This window comes from Microcaecilia unicolor, chromosome 1 (assembly GCF_901765095.1).
Source record: "Microcaecilia unicolor chromosome 1, aMicUni1.1, whole genome shotgun sequence".
NCBI classification, from domain to species: domain Eukaryota; kingdom Metazoa; phylum Chordata; class Amphibia; order Gymnophiona; family Siphonopidae; genus Microcaecilia; species Microcaecilia unicolor.
Window position 1 is genome coordinate 232165281 of NC_044031.1, and position 14773 is coordinate 232180053.

At 41.2% G+C, this 14773-nt stretch overlaps 1 protein-coding gene across 1 annotated transcript in view; it reads right to left on the reverse strand.

Moving 5' to 3' along the window:
- The window catches only part of MOCOS (molybdenum cofactor sulfurase), a 482379-nt gene that overhangs the window by 319221 nt on the left and 148385 nt on the right, over positions 1–14773 (reverse strand). The gene's annotated exons all lie outside the window — the stretch shown is intronic.

A 14773-nucleotide genomic window follows, 5' to 3' on the forward strand; every position in this document is an offset into this window, starting at 1 on the left:
TACAAGAAGGAAATATTTTAGAGTACATTCATTTTTGTTTACATTATTTGCTTTGTACTAATACCATCAAAAAAGAAAAGCAGAAGGAATGATTCTAAAAAGTGAAAGTAAGAGAAACTGTTGTCTCCAGAAATGCAGTGATAAGTGCAGAATGCAGATGGTTAATTATGGGAAAAGAGGCCCTTTCACTTAAGTGCACTAGAATCTGGGCTTATTGCGTTCCAACATGGGACTTTCTTGAGGGCTAGGCCCAGATTTTTCCTTTTATGTCCCAGGTTGTGTGCAAATGTCCCCATTAGCATGTGGTACCTGCAAAAAGTTAACACGGGAGCACTTATACCCTCCTATTCAGAAGGCACGAAGGGGTGAATTCTATATATGGTACAGAAAAAAAAGCACTATTCTCTAAGCCGCACTTAAAGTTAGGAGCGATTTAAAGAATAGTTCTTACGCCCAGGAATTGTGCCTACCTTTATGATTGAAAATGGAAAACAACAAAGCAGATCGATGGAAATCTAAAACATATACTTTATTGAAAGAATGTCATCTAAAAAAAACATGCCCGGCACAGGCTGTGTTTCGCCCAACAGGGCTGCATCAGGGGCTATAAAACAAAAACAATAATATAACAAATAAATCAAATATGATAAAAACAAGAACAAGAACTTGGCTGATAGTACAATAACACCATGATACTCAAATATAATATTACACATATAAATATGACATACATATATATTAAGACTTTATCCAATATATAATTAATGTAATTAAAGTCAATAAAGACTGTGTTGTCAATAATCTATGATACTAAAATACTAAACATATAGGTGTGACAAACATGTATATTAAGACTTATCCAATATATAATTAATATAATTAAAATTATATTATCTATAACTTGCATATAAAACTTGTGGTACACCCATACAAAATAATAAGCCAAAATATATAAATATCATAAATCTAATGTAAACCTATAATGAATAATGAAATCTATATATATCTCAATCACTTTAAAACAATATGTAAAAATAATATCTATTAATACAAAACAAATAAAACAATGATAAGACAAAACAAGATATCTATAATTATTGTATTTTAGTATTATATGGGCCTCTTTTCCCATAATTAACCATCTGCATTCTGCACTTATCGCTGCATTTCTGGAGTCAACAGTTTCTCTTACTTTCACTTTTTAGAATCATTCCTTCTGCTTTTCTTTTTTGATGGTATTAGACATATAAATGTGATACATGCATATAAATTAAGACCTGACTGATGCATAATTAATATGATTAAAACATCCATAAATCAAAAACAGAACATATAGCCTATAACATATTAAACATTAACGTATAAAGCAGTTCAGTCATCAGTATTACATATAAAACGTATGGTACACTTATAGAAAATAATAAATGATAAACCAATATATATGTACAATGTAGCATTGATAGTATAAAATCTATTGTACATCTAATATGAGAATACTGAAATCTATATATATCTCTCTCATAATAAATCCAGTCCTTTAAAACTATATGTATTAATATGATAATGATAAACAAATATGTATTAATATACCAATGATAAAAATAATCAAAAGGATAAAATAATAAAAATATTGACCCAATATCATAATACGAAAATTTAAAATGTTTATGTTGTTGGGACACCCACCTACTCGGTATTCTTTATTATCAATGCACAATGCTGTGCTTGCCAGTGACCTAAACTAAAAAAGAATAGTGTAGAAAATATTGTATGAGATAAAATCAAAACAAAATACAAAAGAAACAAAAAAAGGTGTAAAACAAACACACATGCGTAGAAAGAAAAAAATGATGAATATCTTCTCCACCTCAAAGCAACTGAAAACAAATATGGACCTATATCAAAGAGAAACCAAACAAGTAAAAAATCTCAATCCAGTGAGACTACTAAACACCAGAGCAATGGTATGCCCTCGTAACTTATGAAAGAGGTGTCTATTCAATAAAAATCTTCTCAAGCATCAAGTTAAGTATCGAGTTATATAGCAAATATCAAACCTACTCAATCTACTACTATCTACAGCCTGATCAAAGGCTAGGAAAGTCACTATTGATGGCGGAACTACAAAAGGCCTTAACAGAGTTGGAACTATAATAAACCTCACTAGTATTGTAATGTCTTACATCAGATCGGGTGAAATCCAACTTCAACGCTAAGACAATAATGTCTCCTTGTGCTTCAGAAACTCTAAAGCAATTGCGCCATCTGGCTGCTGCGTAATATATGTGCTTAAGAGGTCAAAGTGCATGGCTGAAAAACTTACAACAATATACTTACTAGATGTTATAAATATGTTGATTTGTAGTCCCTATTGTGAATTCTTAACCAAGTAACTATAAAATTAAACAAACAGGGAAAATGTTGTTATATGCCAATCAGTGATGTTACCCTGGTGGAATTTATTATTTCAAACTTATAGGTACGAAGTTTAGCGTGCTAAAAAATCACTTTGTTTTGCCTTACATGAGGAAAAGTGGCTTCCACTTATGTCTTAATTTAAGAGTGTCTAGTGTAAATTGTTCTTTATGTAACCAATTGTTTATCTAATCTTGATTGGCGCTTGTTATGATGTATTATTGTAAGCCACATTGAGTCTGCAAATAGGTGGGAAAATGTGGGATACAAATGCAACAAATAAATAAATAAATAAATTGCTACGTGTTATATTCTGAAGTACGTTGTGTATCGTTTGGCATTTGCATGAAGTATGTTTTATTGCATATCCTCTTTTTTTTCTCCCTCTCTTCTCTTGATTTTTAAATTATTTTGTATAATGATTCTTGTTGCATAAGTATTAATTCCTGTTTTGCCTTTGCATTGAAAATCAATTTAAAAAAATAAGTCTTAATCAGTGGTCAGTTAGAGGGACTGGTTACAGGGACACCCTAGCACGTGTTATATTCATGCAAGAGAATTTTTTCTCCTGGTAATGGGCCACTAAAACAGACATCATGTTATGAGAATCCGCAGCTCAACATTCAGAGTTTCTATCTATTTATTTATTTATGACATATCCCACATTTAACATGTATTAGGTTGAAACCAGGGAGCATTTGAAAGGTTTTTTTCATCCTGTGCCTAGATGAAAAGAGAAAGATGGTTTGTGGGAACTTGCTCCTTCTGTTTTGAAGAATGCAGTGATATATTATAAAAATGCACTTAATATTGTTTATTACTATTATTTACTACTGGTTGATATACAACAGAAGTTAACCAAGTCAACTTCATGCTTCATAATATAATCTTTAATAGCATTTTCTCAGTTACATAGTAACATAGTAGATGACGGCAGAAAACGACCTGCATGGTCCATCCAGTCTGCCCAACAAGATAAACTCATATGTGCTACTTTTGTGTATACCTTACCTTGATTTGTACCTGTCCTTTTCAGGGCACAGACCGTGTAAGTCAGCCCAGCACTATCCCTGCCTCCCAACCACCGGCTCTGGCACAGACCATATAAGTCTGCCCAGCACTATCCCCGCCTCCTGCCACCGGCTCTGTCACCCAATATGCCACCCATCCATTCCTTCTGAACAGGAATCCTTTATGTTTATCCCACGCGTGCTTGAATTCTGTTACCGGTTTCATTTCCACCACCTCCATCATCGGTATCGGACACCAGTTCGTGAACTTGAGTCTGAAGCCGGGCCCGTCTCGACTCTGTGGAAACATGGCCACGGTGGGTACGCCGAGAGGAAGACTCCCGCACCGGCGGCGATGAAGCTCCCTCCATTGATGTCGTCGGGGAGTCAGCCTGGGAGGCTGCCAAGGCAGGTACCGCAAGCGGTACCGGGACCGGAGACCTCACCATGGGCGAGGAGCCAGCTGCCACCTCACTCAATGGCACCGGAGGCGCAAGCACCCCCGGTACCGGAGTGGACGGGCGTAGCAGCTCTTCAAGGATCCCTGGAAGGATGGCCCGGAGACTCTCGTTCAGAGCGGCTGTCGAGGAAGGCAGTTGGGCCGTTACTGGCAACGAGCTTAGAATCTGCCTGGGGCGCGGAAGCGGTACCGAGCTGTCCGAAGCAGAGCACATCGACACCTCTTGTATGGAGGGTGAGCAGTCCTCCCGGCGTCGATGCTTAGTGGGTGCCGAATCCTTCGGCGTCCCGGAGCTCTCGGAACCGTGACGGGAAGGTGACAGATGACGATGCTTCTCTGCCTTCGCATGAAGCACATCACCGGAATCTCCCGGTACCGAAGAGGAGGACGTTGAATCCAAACGCCTCCTCAGGGCCGTGTCCAAAACAGGGTGATCCCGGGGGGGGGGGGGGGGGGGGAGAGTCTGTACCGCAGGAGCCCTCGAGGCAGGCGGAGACCTACTCGAGGGCTCACCGCTACCAGCAGGAGAATGGACAGCCCTCACCTGCGCTCTCGATGACGATGCACCCTCCGACAACATCCTCAGTACTGTGGGCGTCGAAGTACCGGACGAGGCTCTGAACAAAGGTTCCACTGAGCCAATCTCGCTGCCTGGTCCTCTTCTTCAACAGAAGACAGAGAATGCAGGCTTGGGGACGATGACCAGCCCCCAGACACTGAAGACACGAAACGTGCCTATCAGTGAGCGAAATCGTCCGGCTGCACCGCGTGCACTTCTTGAAGCTGCTGGTAGGCTTCGATGACATGGGCGGAAAAATCACACCGGCGAAATCAAAATTCACGATGATGCCAACAAGAGAGCACCAAAAACAGGGAAAAACCCATATGGGCGGCCAAAAGGGCCGCTTCCGACGAACAAAAGAAAACGTAACAGGAAAAAACTAAAGAATAAAGGAGAAGGTTTTTTTTTTTAACAAGAACACGAACGGAGAACTTTCCGAACACTTTCCAAAAGGAAAAAAGCGGCGAAAAACGCGCGAGGGGTCTCCTTGAGGCACAGAACGACAGTAAACAGCCATCTTGAGCCGCGGAAAAAAGAATACTGAGGAACACGCTCTCGTGCGGGCGGGAAGTCGGTCACGCATGCGCGTCATGCATGTGCACACAAGGGCTAGTAAACGTTTGTTTCTAGGAAGATCTCCGATCTGGGGCTGCCGTTGGACGTCACCCACATGTGAGAACAAGCAGCTTGCTTGTCCTCGGAGAAAATTATATATATGGCTTAGCCCCGCTTTTCTTATTGAATCATCTTGGTTTTGCTAACAAAATGGGAGTCACCATGATTTCAGAACTTTTCACCTTTCCTTTTCTAAAAAAAATATGAGAAATAGACTAATTGATACTCTTATTTCATATCAAGCAGTTTGTTTCGGTAAGGCTATTAAGGATATTTTGATGTCTGAAATCTCTTATAACCAATTCCGCAAACAGATTAAAACTTACCTATTTAGAAAATTTGTGCTAAATAATGTTAAATAGAATATGTAGCTCAGGGATGTTCTGTTTTTGTTAGGTTATGTTTTGTTATTCCTGGAAATGTCCAGTCTTCTTTAATGTGTGATCTGCATTGAACCAAAAGGTATATGGTGGAATATAAATTTATTGTTAATGTTAATATTCTCCCAGGGAAGGGAGTCACAGTTCTGCTAAACCCTATCCTGATGAAGAACTGGGAATCTCCTCTCTCTGTGCAGGTCGTGCCAAAGAAGGTGGACATGCAATATTGTATCCAAAAAGCTCCCAGATTTGGAAAGGCACAACTACCTCACCACTCCTTGGAAGACAAATCTGCCCTCAAATGAGCTAAAAGTTCCAGGATTTGTGCCTCTGCTCCCCCAGGTAGACAGGCCCAGACTCTGGACTCATTTGGAAGCTTTATCAGGCCTCGTTTCTCACTACCCACATTCAGAGTTTCTATCTATTTACTGGTTGATACACAACAGAAGTTAACCAAGTCAACTTCATGCTTCATTACCCAAATACAAATAAAATTATAATGTTACTTATACGACCGTGTCTGCCTCTTATGGTAGTTAGGATAACCTGGTCCTGGAGTTACCCAAGGCAGTCAGGTTTGTCAGGATATTGACAATGAATATTCATGAGAGAGATTTGCATACAGTGGAGGCAGTGCTTGTTATGAAATGCTTTGAGTCCTACTGATCTGTACATCTATTGTGTTATTTTGGCGAGTGGAAACAATCAGGTGGGCTTATAGGGAGGGAGGGGAGTAGGGGAGGGGAAGGGTTCTTGGGGTACGTTTCTGTAAAAGTTTTTATTGTGCCATGTTGGATGGTTTACTGTTTTTTCTTGTTCTGTATGAAGATGTTTTGCTTTTAATAAAGATGATTAAAACATAAAAAATAAGTTCTGGATGTTACTGAATTCTATTATTCTGTCGACTGTATTTCCAGTTTTGGCACAGTATAAGCCATCACAAGAACAAAATATAAGAAAACCAATGGACTGCATTAGGGGCTTATAGCCCATTTAGTTATGTTTCAACAAATGAGAGATCTGTTTGACAGAAAATATTTTTATTATTATGACTTGTAAACCACTTGTCCCTGAAACATGCTCAAACAACAGAATAATTCATTTGTGTATCTAAAAGGTAAACTTCTACAAAACAGATGAAGATGTGATTCCATGTTCCCCAATTAAAGGAGAGTTTAATTCTACTTTCATTTAATTTTAATATAGTCCATCATCTTTATAACACCAGGCTTCTCAAGGCAGATTACAACAACATTTAAGCTGAAGCCATCAGGAAACAGGAAATCCTCACTGAAAGTTGGCCATCTGTATTGTATACAGTGTAATTATTTAGTTTTTCATGTAGAAAAATGAGCACAAAATACAGAGTTTAAATTTGCTGTTTCTACCAGCTATAATAATTTTTAAAGCTGTTTTAGTGATATTCAATTGTTGTTTCAGAATATTTATATCTACATATGGGAAGCTTTCAAATAAATTAAAAAGCTGTCCAATAAGTAAAAAAAAAAAAAAAAAACCCCACAAACTTTTGTGCTCCGCCTTTTAAGGCACTGCCTATCCAACAGAAATAGCTTTAGACTTGCTACAGATGGACCAACAATAAAAAAAACAACAATATGGATGCAGCAGCTCATAGGTTTGCTTGCTTTGTTTTGAGTGAAAGGGGATGATGGCTGCGCTGGGAAGGGGAAACTTAGACTGTCCTAATTGGTGTCCTTGCTTACAGTGGACTAGATAAGCTCACTTCCATTCCTGTAGTTTATTAAACCTCCTTGATGCAGTCTGTGTTAGAAACAAAAGTTCAGTGCTGTGTAGAATCTGCATGTGTCATTGCAATGCTAGTCACAGTTCACAGGGTGTACTTCCTGCCTTTGGGTAGCATGAAGATACAAGAAGTGTCCCTTCCCCTTTCCATGTTATGAATGAGACAGCAGACTGGAACAGGAAAACCATGTGATCTGAAATCTCCATTTTGTTATGTTCACTTGTTTTGCATTAAAAGTTATTGTTCCTGAAATCAACTTTCTGTCTTGCCAATGACATTGCAAAAGTGACTCTGCTAACAGGAATAAATAACACTTGATTATAAAGTGTTTAAAATATTTTGCGTGAAAATGGCGCATAGCGCAAGAATGTCACCGGCAGACTTTAAAAATACAATTAATATTTTAAAAAACCCAGAACTATAAAAAATATAATTTCAATTATAAACAATTTTACCTAAGTAAACCTCAAAGGTATAGCCAAAAGCCTGGTGTAAAGTAAATAATAGAAAAATATGCTAGTGATCTATCGCTAGAAATGTTAAAATGAAGTGAGAGGCTAATGAGAGTATATCATTAAGGGCCTCTTTTACTAAACTGTGTTAGCTATTTCCGGTGCAGCAAATGAGAGGAAGCTCATGGCGCAGCAAATGAGAGGAAGCTCATAGGAATTGAATGGGCTTCCTCTCATTTGCCACGCAGGAATCGCTAGCGCAGTTTAGTAAAAGAGGCCCTAAATTAGATTACAGGCATTCCTCCATATAGAAAGTTATGTAGCCCTGAGGAAATTAAAATGAAATAAAACTGGGAAACAAGGAAGCTGAAGAAGGGTTCAAAATCACCAGCGTAAGGTATTTAGACAATTGATTAGAAAATATCATAATGAACTTGTGCTGCACTGTCATGTCCCCTACCTCAACGCAAGCAGCGTCCTCGGGCAGTGCGGGGACCCGTTGACACGCACACTTGACTGGCACAGCCCTGAGCCATGTGTGTGTAGTTCTTCTCTGGCTGCAGGCTCCTTGATTGCTTTGCTTCCACGCACCTGAGTCTGCTCTCTCTCTCTGCCTGGCTTCCCTTGCTTCTCTCCTATTGGTCTTCTGGTTCCTTCTTCCGCTGCTCTTGTCCTATGGCTGTGCTCCTTCTCCTTGCTGGTCCCTGCTGATGTCAGACGCCAGCACTTTATCAGCTCAGCTCTTCCTGTACTCCTTGCTTCATCTTCTACTTTGGTAGGTGTTACTTGCTCAGGCGTGTGCTTCTTCTCTACTTTGTCCCTCGTTGCTGACTTTTCCTGTACCTGGATGACTCTCTTGACCTGCTGCCTGCCCACTGACTTTGCCTGTACCTGGATTACTCTCTTGCCGGCTGCCTGCCTGCTGACTGCCTGTACCTGGATTACTCTCTTGACCTGCTGCCTGCCTATTGACTTTACCTGTGCCTGGATTACTCTCTTGCCTGTTGTTTGCCTATTGACATTGCCCATACCTGGATTACTCCCCTGCCTGCTGCCTGCCTGTTAACATTGCCTGTACCTGGATCATTCTCTTGCCTGCTGCCTGTCTGGCCGTCATGTTCACCACCCCGCTTCCTGTTCCGTCTCGTAAGCCCTGCAGGCCGCCCGCACCTAGGGGCTCAACCTCTGGGGAACGGCGGTCAGCGCAGGTGAAACCCGGGGTTGTCTGGCCGCCAAGTAGAACCTGGTCCGAGTACCAGGCTCAGCAGCGCTCTACTTGGTACAAGAACTCACAAGTCTGGCATGCACCAAGCATATGCAATGACAGTAGAAATAAAAAAAAAAAACTCAAGGACTTCTTTTCAGAGCACTCAGTCAGTGATAATTCTGCTGTAAAAGGCCTGCCAGTATTACTTTTGCATTTTGTACCAAAGGGGGGAATAGTGCTTGAGGGTTTAGAGTTATATCAATGTCCATTGATGAAGATATTGATCTCTTACAGAGAGACTCTTGCAGACTCCTTAGGAGTTGTGGGCAGCTAGACTACAACCCCATCCATACTACTGGAATGGACTAGGAAGGGTTCAGAGGGATATGTCCTAACCTATTCTTTACTTTTGATGGCAAGTAGGTGAAAGACAACTTGACACAAGAAAACAAATGGACTGGATAAAAGCTGAAACACCTGTGTGCAATGTGCACCTCTATGGTGGCCACCTTGGTCCAGACTCCAGAGCGGAGCTGCCATTATAGAACACTAGTGTAAGTTCTCAGTTTCACACCTAATTTTATACACAAGCACTTATGAAATATCAAAGGCTGGTGTAAGTGCCGGCGCCTAACTGTTGGCAGTTAGACACATAACTCCTAGTATTCTATAACCTATATGCCTAACTCATAGGAACGTAAAAGTGAGGAAACAAGCACACCAAGCAAACAAAAATGAAAAAAGCACAAATGGGCCTTCAAGACTAGGGCAACCAAGAGTCCTTATTAAAAAGACCTGATGGGGGCTGTGTTTTGGCAAGTATCTGCCTGCTTCAGGGGTCAATGTAAGCCAGAATTAGATTATCGCTTTGGCTGGTTGCTGATACAGTGAGACTTTGGTTACTGCACTTTGATTGTATTAACTTATTTGTGTTCACCAAGTTCTGGCTTACGTTGACCCCTGAGGCAGGCGGATACTCGCTGAAATATGCTTGTGTCGGGCCTTTTTAATAAAGGACTCTTGATTGCCTCAGCTTGAAGGCCCATTTGTGCTGTTTTCATTTTTTTTTAACTCATAGACACAACACTGACCCACTCATGCCCCTCCCATGTGCACAGCTTCTAGAATAGCGACTATGGGTAGTTTCTAAGTTTATTTAAGATTTGACATACCACCCAATTAACAATCTAGGCAGAAATGAATAGAATGCCGATCACAATGGACAGGAAAGGAGAAGAGAAAAAGAGAGGAGAAAAGAAAAAGGGAGATCTTCCAAACATTAGCACACAGCAAAGAGAGAGACAGAGAAAAAAGGGGGTGCCCGCAGATTCCGGAAAGCTAACATCAATGCCCATCCAGGATCAGCAGAGCGAGGGACTCAAAGAAAGAGAATTAGGTGCTTTAGAGTGGTAAAGATGGCTCCAACTGATCAGTTAGAGGTAATGTACTCCACAAATTAGGACCAGACACTGTAAACAACCTAGCTCTTAGTGAATGGGGTGCAATCACCCGAAATGAGGGAATCACAAGCTGATTCTGAGCGGACAATCTAAGTGTTCTCAATGAGGTAAAAGGGACTAAAAGGTTTGAAAGATAACATGGAATGCTAGAATTTAGTATCTTATAGATCAAATAAAGGATCTTAAAGCCAATGTGGTTGGTTGAATGCAACACCAATTAAAGGCAAGAAATGGCTAACTCCAATTAACAGCTAATTATTAAATTAAGCTGTATGTGCAACTGACCTTATTCTATAAACTGCATGTGCAAATTTGCCCACTTAGTCTAAATTTGGGCATGCAAGTTTATAAAATTAGGGGGGACAGTGTCAGTTTTGCTCCATAGGAGTAACTGATTCAATTTTAGTGTGATAAAAATGTCATTTTCCAAGGGGAAAGTCACAGTAACTACTTTTATGCAAACATCTATTTCAAAGCACATGTTTTTATAAGTTTGCCACTAGCCTTGAGAAGATTGCTGGGAAAGGTAATGGAGTGGCAGCATGGAGTCATCAGTTCATTGAATGGTTTGACGTAGCAAGCTGCTGCAGCTTCTAAATCATAAGAACACAGGCTCAGTGCAGCAGCAGAAGTAATTCATGAGTTTTATTACAAGAACTTCTAGCTGTACTTAGGCCGTAAATTAGAAGTCTGAGTTGCATTACTGATTTACTTCTTCAAGTTCCATTATGATATAGATCTTTCAAAATACCTTATATTACGAATGCAGTCTGCTCATATATTAGAAATTGGCAAAGTCCCCCCCCCCCCCCCCCCCCCCGTGCTAGGCTTTCATAGGTTGATCACTTGAAATACAGCCTCTCATATCTGTCTTTCTACTGACAGATACAGAAAACAAACTGCATAATAACAATTATACATATTTCAGTCTGTACATTTCTCTAGGATTAAGCTATTCTTTCAGCTTTATGCATCATAAAATGCAGCATTCTGCTCCATAAATCTTAGGGCTTCTTATTATGAATTAAAGAATGGTCTAATCATGCACATACATTGTAATAGTAGGATTCACACTGACAAGAACATAAACTGTAAATAGCGCATTTCACACAACTGCAGGGCTTGAAGAGATCTCAACAAGTTATTTAATCTATGCCTTGCCTCTAGACATGTGTATGATTTCAGACAAATGTTTGTCTAGCCTGTTTTACCAAAAGCATAGATAACATGATCCAGCACTTCACTACTCTCACAGAATATTATTCATAAGATTAGTTGAAGAGGAGAGAATTTCAGTCTCAGACAATTCAATTTTCCCTGAATTGCCTGAGGGCATGATTTGATGTCCTGAATGGGTTAATATGGGACCCAGCTGTGCAGAATCGAGCTTGTGGTTTGGCAGAATATTTTCAAAATAAGGTGTTGGACCTCAACAACAATATTAACATGGATATACCAGAATGAATGACTATACCACAATAGTGTGAGTTTGAAACAGTGAGTAGGGAAGAGGTTGGCAGAATGATTTCTGCAATAAATACTACCATCTCACCTGGCAATCTGTGCCGTACAAGATGAGTGAAAGCAATTAAAACAGATGTAACAGATCTCCTTGTGTGGATGGTTTAATGTTCTCTAATAAAGGGGTAATGCTATCTATCTATCCTGAAGAAGGCAACCATAAGATTGGTGTTAAAGAGCTCAAATTTGGATATAATGTCACCCAACGCTTATCCATTTTTCAGCTTTTCTTAGCTAAATTAAATGAATGTATGGTGTTGATACAACTTCAGAATTACATTGCTTCAAACCATTCATTAGATCTGATTTTAGAAAACATCCTGGAGAACAGGAATTAACTCCCCAATGACCAGTGCTAATAACATGTAATTTTAGGCGTGTTATTAACATTGATCATTGGGGGAAGGTGCAGGGGATTGTGTCTGGGTATGCACTCAGGCACAGTACTGCGCTTGTTTGACAGGTCTGGGTTGTCAAAAAAAAAAAAATGCCTGGATCTGTCAAACATTCCAAGAGGCTGCAGGTCTGGTAGATCCCTAGACCCCCCAACCACAAAGACAAGGCCCTGGTGACCTAGCGTCCCACCAAGCCCCCACACACCCCAGACACTAACGGGGGGGGGGGGGGGGTTGAAGGTCTGGTGGACCTCCTGCCTCCTAACACCTCCTCCAACAGAAGAGAGGGCTGGAGGTCATCGGACCTCCAGTCCACTCCAGGTGGTCCAGCGCACCACCTCCGGTGGTCTAGCAGTCCCAAACCCTCCCCTAGTACCTTTAGATGCTGTAAGAGGGAGTGACATTCCCTCCTCCTTCCAGCACTGTCTCCAAAATGGCGGAGTCCTGCTCTGCCCAGTGCAAAATACTACTCCCTCCTCCTGCATCTAAAAGGAATGGGGAGAGGGTTTGGGGCACACTAGACCACCAGATGTGGGCTGGAGATCCATTGACCTTTAACCTTCTCTTCTGTGGAGGGGGATGTTAGGGGGCTGGAAGTCCACTAGACCTCCAGCCCCCCATGACCCTGTCTGGGGGGGGGGTATGAGGGGCTTGGGGGGACTCTAGGGCACTAGGGCCTTGCCTTTGGGGGGGGGGGGGGTCCAGGGGTCCACTGTACCTCCAGAACTGACGGTGGCAGCCTAGGCTGACAGTGATAGCCAAGGTTGCCTGGAATAGATGGAAGGAGGGGAGGGATAGCACCGAACTGGCGTTAGGGTTAAGGCGCTATTCTGCCCATAAGATCAGAGCACAGTGCTTTGAATATATGGGCGGAATACCGAAGAGCTACATTTAAATATCATTTAAATGAGCTCTGCAGTTTACCCTGGCTTGCTCACACCAGATCCCTCTGATCATGCCGCACTGGTAAATGCAATCACTAGTCCGATTAAGGCCCAATTATAGAAAACATTGCTTTATGAAAAATGCCCAATGGTGCCTCCTGAACTGAAGGCACAGTCAAAAGTTGCTTTTGACTAGAACGTAAAGTTCTGAGGGGGGGGGACGGGGACATAAGGCACCAAATAGGAAAACAGAAAAGTAGGGGACCCTGAGTGCAGCACCTTAAAAATCAACAACAAAATTATACAAGAGTCTACAGGAAGCTAGTGCTCATATTTTAGCAAAAGCATCACATGATCAAATTTGGAAGCATCATGCAACAGTTTAGCAGCAGTATTTTGAATAAGCTGCAGTTGTTTGACCTCCCTTTGTGCTACGCCTCTCAGCAAGGCATTACAGTAATCTATCCAAGTCACTACGAAAGCATAGTAAAGAATAAGAAGCACATCTTGAGTAATAAGATGCTTCATGGATCGAATACATCATAGGTGCAAAAAGCAGGGCTTAACTACTTGAGACATGTGGGCGGAAAGAAAGAATGGAGTCCAATATGCAAGAGTAGTGTCACTTTTGCAGATTTGTTGCCCTCAGCTACAGTGTCCATGGGGCAGAAGAGCAGTGGGCCCTACCAAAGACCTGGATGTGTGTTTTCTGGACATTGAAGACTAGTTTATGTGCCCTAAGTCAGGCCTAAACTTGTAATGTTGTGAAAACTGTGGCCAAGGAAAAAGAAGCTGCCAATGCTACAGGCGCTAAGATCTGAACATCATCAGCATAGATGTATGGTATCAGGCCTAAGGTCTGAATATATGAAGCCAGTGGAGACATATAGATATTAAACAGTAAGGGTGCAAGGAGAGATCCTTGAGGGACCCCTGAAGGAAATTCAAAAGGATCTGAACAGCTGTCACCCCAGAGTACCTGGTAGTGCCTCCCAGACAGATATGAGCAGAGCCAGCAGAGTACCTGAGGCATTATTCCAATCTCAGACAGCCTGGACAGAAGTAAGACATGATCAATCATATCGAAGGCCGCCATCAAGTCAAGGGATATCAGGATGACTGACCGCCTGTTGGCTAACTAACTGAATAGATGTCAAGAGTCCTAACTTTGCTGTTTCTGTACTGTGGTGAGGACAAAAGTCTGTTTGCTTAGGATGTAACACCTGGTGAGATTCCACAAAATCATTCAAATAATCTATTACAACCCATTCAGCAACTTTGTAAATAAAGGGATGTTGAGCAATTGGCCTATAATTAGTTGCCAATTCCCTATCCTGCTTCATGTCTTTCAGCTTTGGACATAGGGTAGCTAATTTCCACAACAAACTATCTGCTGTACTGGTTTGCACCATCTGTTTTATATACTGTAAGGTAGAAAGAAGTTCGCAAATCATTTCACCAGTGAAATTGGCATAGGATCCAAGGAAGTGTGGTAGTCCAAACTGCATGAAAAACACGTTCCATCATTGCAGATGATGGAAGTTGGAATACTATAGTAGGTGACAAAGTCTGGGCACTGGATATCATCCATGAAGAAGCTGGAGGAGGCTGCATGACCTGTGGTTGAGGGTCTCTCTATTAGGGAAC